This window comes from Octopus bimaculoides, chromosome 14 (genome assembly GCF_046866305.1).
Source record: "Octopus bimaculoides isolate indiv1 chromosome 14, ASM4686630v1, whole genome shotgun sequence".
NCBI lineage: Eukaryota > Metazoa > Mollusca > Cephalopoda > Octopoda > Octopodidae > Octopus > Octopus bimaculoides.
In genome coordinates, this window is record NC_142941.1 from 38,285,940 (window position 1) to 38,291,880 (window position 5,941).

Here is a 5,941-nt window from a genome sequence, read left to right on the forward strand (position 1 = left end):
CTTTCATTTGAATTTATATTTGCAGGAGAAAAGAGAAATATCATGAGAATACCGCTCATTCCATAACAGACATCTATACAAAATGAGATTGCCAATAAAATCCATCCTAGCCTTCTGTAAAACAAATACTTTGAAGGAAATGTTATCCCCAGTCATTTAGGAAAACATGTGATTTGAAGTAAATATCAGGTATTGACAGAATTTATTTAAGGAAAGACTTTTTTTTTTGCAGAATTTAATCTAAAAGAGTTATAAACATACTGAAGAGACCTTTGAACAACTAAATCTCTGGACAATTTACATGTGCAGGTATTTACCCCAGGCTTATCTTTACTGCCAAGTTTGGTAATGTACAAGAAACAAACAAAAACTGATCTCCTAATAGAATTTTGTAAATTGGTTATTAAACTGATATTGCTTCCTTGAAAAAGCCTTTGCTGGAACAAAATCTGTTCTTGCAACGGTGTTTAATTTTAGCAATGGACAGTGATAAAAAAAATGTTCTGATACATGTACAAAGAATATAAAGTGGGAATTAGTGTTACTGGCTCTGTACTAACTGTTCATTGCTCATGCTAGAGGTACTCATGTGCAAACAAAATCATTATGGATGCTGATCTATGTATAGAAAGACCAGAACAAGTCTCTATCACTAGCCTCTGTTGCCATAAGCAAGATCAATTAAACCAAGGATAAGATTCTGTCTGATATCGTTTTACATTGTTAAGAAGAAGAAAAATTTTTTTCTCTGACTTATTTTAAAAGTAAAAGGTTAAAGAGTTTCCACTATTTTAGCCTGTACTTCAATGCCATAAGAAGACCTTTCAGAGATTTATTTATAGATAGATATTCTGGAGAGATTGTGTGTGAGTGTGTGTGTGTGTGTGTGTGTGTGTGTGTGTGTGTGTGTGTGTGTGTGTGAGGAGGTGGGAAGGAGGACTATTACTAAGATTTGAAACTGGATGTAGACAATAATCTACATTTTATATAATCATAGCATTGAAGAGGAAATATCTCTTAAGATAGAATGAACTTAGATGGTACAAGTCTATAACTAAGACATGAGACATTGCTTTCAACTATTCAGCTTAAAAATTATACTGAGTGAACGAAAGATAGATTTAGTTAATGTAAAAGGTCATGGTTCCCTTTTACCAACTTCAGATCTCTAAGTCTGCCTAATAATGTATGATATACATCAAAATGAAAGATATTAGTAAATATTTTAAGTTTGGATATACCAGTGTTGCAAGCTGATAAAATCAATTTTTCCACATATAGAAAAGGATTATAAGATGGAAAAAACAAAAATAATGATTAAAATAAAAAGGTATATATATCTCTGCTATATTCCCCTTTATTTGTGAATGACATACAATCACTGTGACATAGTAAACCTTGAACCTCATCATCTCTTCTTTACCACTACTACAACACCCCCTGTTATTCTGAAATCATTAATTCATTGCCCACTCTCTATAAACCTGTTCAATACACCTGTTTCGTTTCTTACCAGCAATCTCAATATATTTAGTATCCCTTTCATCAAATCAAATACTCAGAAGTGTATCCCATCTGGAACTCCTGCCACACCCTGTTTCTACATTCTTCCCACTAAAACCTTTAACAGAGTCTATACATGGTCACTTAATTATGGTTCGTTACAAATAGTATACAAATCTCCCCCAAACACACTTTACCTTATAGAAAATGAAACATACATTGGACAATGCTATCCTAGACTACCATAAAAATATTTGGTCCTGGTTAGAACCCTTTAAATCATAAGTCTGCTTGAATAAGGTTGACCTGGTTTATAGAGCAAAGCAAGTTCTAAATGTATATTATCACTCTTAATTGTTCCTGGCAGTCCCAAATCTCCCAGATTTGGAGAAACTGGAAATGAATGAACAATTTTTCATCTTTTTAAGCTAATTAATTAACATTTAACTCCACCACCAAAAAAAAAAAGAAACTGAAGAGAAAGATAACATAAAGATAATATACTTTTATATATTTACTGTATTAAAGAGCTTAAAGAGAAAAATATTCATTGCTTTCAGGAATCAGATATCAGCATTAAAAAAAAGTTACATTTTGAATTTAATAGTTACTAAAATATCATTTCAAAAAGGTAAGTGCTTATGACATAAAATGATTTTTAAAAAAAATACTTTCATTTAAATTTATATTGAAAATCAGACTGAAATAGAACATTTCCAATGAAGAGACTAGTTCTTATATACATTTACATTCATATACACAAACATGTCAGAAGTTATAGCGATAAACACATTGTTATGAAAGGCACAGACACACATGCACACACTGGATGCAAGCACACATGAAAACATACAGACATGTATTTGCACTTGTAGAAATCCTCTCTCATACATCCATACACACACACACAAACCTTTTAACACAAATACAGATCATTCATGCATATGAAAGCAGACACAAACGCATACATACACAGGAACTTTCAAATACAAACGTTATGTACACTTATATTTATACATTTTAACATACTCAAAGTCATATACACACATAGACTTGTGTGCACATACATGTATAATTATACAAATATACACATTGGGGGTGGCCAGAGGCACAGCCCTTCTTTTTCTTATGACCAAATGCCCATCCCATATATATATGTGTGTGTGTGTGTGTGCACGCGTATGTGTGTGTATGTATATATATATGCATATGTATATATGTATATGTGTGTGTCTATAAATAAATATATATATATATATATATATATATATATATATAGCAATGTTAAATCTCTGAACGAGGTATATATATATATATATATATATATATATATATATATATATATATATATATATATATATATACATTTATATGTGTATGTGAGTGTGTTTGAATACACACACACATGCATAAAGTTATTGGTAAATACATTTATGAAGAACAGCATGTGAAAAATTACACAACTATACATACATATTTAAAATAATATACTATACAAATGCATGCTCAAACACATATGCATGTACATTACCACACAAACATATACATAAAATACATCAACACAAGCTTGCATCCTTACACACAAATAGATATGTATGAGTTATTTTGTGTATGTAGGTAGGTACATATGCGTTTATGTGTGTATCTAGGTATATCTATCTATCTATCTATCTATCTGTCTATTTATCTATCTGTCTATCTATCTCCACTTTCTTTCTCTCTCCATATATATATATATATATATATATATATATATATATATATATATATATATATCATACACACACATGCACTTATATACATACAAATATATATCATACACACACACACATAAACATACATAGACATACACTTAGTATCAAACTAACACTTATACACACATATTTAATATAAATACCTATACACAAAACTATTTCAAATTCTTTGTATATACACAAACTGGTTTTATATTTTACAGTTTTCTTTTTCTTTTTTTCCTTAGCAATATAAACTTTGTCTAAAGATAGTTTCCATTATACGGTGTTAATTAAATCTGAATTAAGACAAACCAATTAAGACTAAATTTCTAAACAACAAAAAAAATCAAAAATGAAAAGAAATAGAAAAAGTGAAAAAAAACTTATTCTTAGGGCAATCCAGCAAGCATTTGATTTAAATTCATCACTGAATATTTTAAGGGATAAAAAATATGAACATAAGTCATGTCCTTGAGTTATTTTTTAAATTTGTAATTATTTTGAGATCATGATTACTTTTAGAAATTATCACTAACTTTGTTTCTCTTTCACTTTCAAAATCTATGAAAATTTACAAGGGTTATTGAAAGTAAAATAAGGCTCTATTTTGACTTTTTTCTGAATAAAAGAAACAGTTTAACGATAACATGGATTTTGTATTTTTTGTTTTAATAATGTTAAGTAAAAACAAATTTAACAAGCAAAATCAAACAAAACAAGAAATTTTTTTCCTAACACGTAAAGCAATAAACTCACCGTTGCTGTTAAATCTTTCTCAGTGTAACGTTAGCTGAGCTGTGTATCCTGCTGTAGAGTTGTACAGTCACTGCTGCTGATGTATCTTGGTCTGTGTTGTTGTGTGAATATGAGAGAGATAGAAAGACAGAGAAAGTGAATGAATGAGTGTGAAAGAGAGAAATAGAGAGGGGGATGCATAGAAAAAGAAAGAAGAGCCTGTAGTCTTATCATGCATGGAATGTATGCTATATCTGTTATAGCCAATGACAGGCTGTTTATGGTTCCCATAGAAGAAGAAAAATGGAAACTCTGCCTAGGATTCTTATAGTGTGTACAAGTAAACCTAATGAAGGCCTGAATCACTCACAGTTCCACTAACTTATTCACCTATAATTATATTATAGATTTATAAAAATCTCTAATTTAGTCCCGATAAAAAGTCCGCTAATTATGGAGTAGGATGTCTCTTCTTATAATTAGAGGTAAACGACATTTAGAAAGTAGCTTTTGATGCAAAAAATCAAAGATATGATTACAAGAAATCACTTTAATTGAAGTAATATATTATTTATTCTATATTTGGAAAATATAGAAAAAATAATTTAAAAACGCTAAAAAAGATTTGTCTCTATATAGACTTTGAGAAGTTGAAATGTTTAGACATATATGAAAATCATCCATTCGATCACTGATTCTTTTCTAACTATCTGTAGGACCATTTTTTTTTTTTTTCTTTTTTTGTCAAAGAAAATTCAGAATTTTATGTAAGTTGAAAGATGAATCTTTTTCTGAAAAATAACATATTCATTATCAACTAAAATAATAATTTCTTTTACTTTGTTGTTGTTATTGCCTTGTTTTAATTCTGCTATACACTAACCCTGTCCTGCTATACACCAAAGTTGTTCCAACCATGACCTTCTCATATTTTTACATATTAGGACTACTCTCTATCAATCTGTCCATCGTCCTTTTTTTCCCATTTTTTTTTGGTTTTAAGACATGGGTCTGGCTGAAGGTTTGGTAACATGGCCAGTTGCATCAGGCTTCACATATTTGGTTTAAGGTAGGTAGGGCACACCATGCATTTCAGTTATTCCAAGAAATATGAAACAAAAAGATATGGAAACAAGAATAAATAAATATCTTATTCTTACATTAAATTAGATTTTGATTAAACACATCATCACTACATTTACCATTTATATTCTTTGTCAAACAATCAAATAACTATGTGTGAGGACACCAAATTTCAGCTGGGGCAGGGCACCACCATTAATTTTAGGGCCAGTTCTGTTAGGACAGTAAGGTAGGCTAGGTGTGTATTGGCAACTATTTCTAGCAAATCAAGCAACCATATAACTACTCATTGTGTGTTTCAAGTTTTGTATTTTTGTCTTTTGTTTTTTTAATAACTAAAATATTACTTTTTTAAAATTATTTAAATATTTTAAAGAATGTTACAAGTCTTTCTAAGTTTAGTATCAAATCAAATATTTCCAGTGGAAGAAAGATCATGTTATTACACTAATTGCAGTTAGAAATATCTCTCACTTCATCACAACATTTTAATTCATAACGTGTTCCTATGGCTGCAACAAATTGCTACTAAATATAATTGTTTTATTTTCATTTCTAATCACATTTTCTATCAAAATAGTGAGAACAAGGAGGAAAAAACTGTATGCCCATCCACATACATAAACACATATACAAATACACATTCACAAATGTACATACATATGCTCACAAACATAAACACACTGATATCCACAGGCATATGCATATATTTAAAACACAAATATGTACAGAGTGACAAATAGACATACATACACACATACACAAATAGGCACACATGAATCACATGAATATTCAGTCACACACAGAGAAACGTTTCTGTCTGTGTTTGTTTTCATGTGTGTGTGTGTGTGATTACACACACATACACACACGCACACACACAT

At 29.9% G+C, this 5,941-nt stretch overlaps 1 protein-coding gene across 6 annotated transcripts in view; it reads right to left on the reverse strand.

Moving 5' to 3' along the window:
• LOC106879144 (protocadherin alpha-8) overlaps window positions 1-4,425 on the reverse strand; it is a 134,053-nt gene extending 129,628 nt beyond the window's left edge. For 3 of the 6 annotated variants that reach the window (XR_016244372.1, XM_052973079.2, XM_014928580.3), the window contains exon 1: window positions 3,996-4,424. The gene's annotated coding sequence lies outside the window, so the exon portion shown is untranslated. Of the gene's footprint in view, window positions 1-3,995 lie in introns of all 6 variants that reach the window. The other 3 variants (XR_008265536.2, XR_016244371.1, XM_052973078.2) reach the window with 2 other exon arrangements.
• Window positions 4,426-5,941: the final 1,516 nt, after the last annotated feature.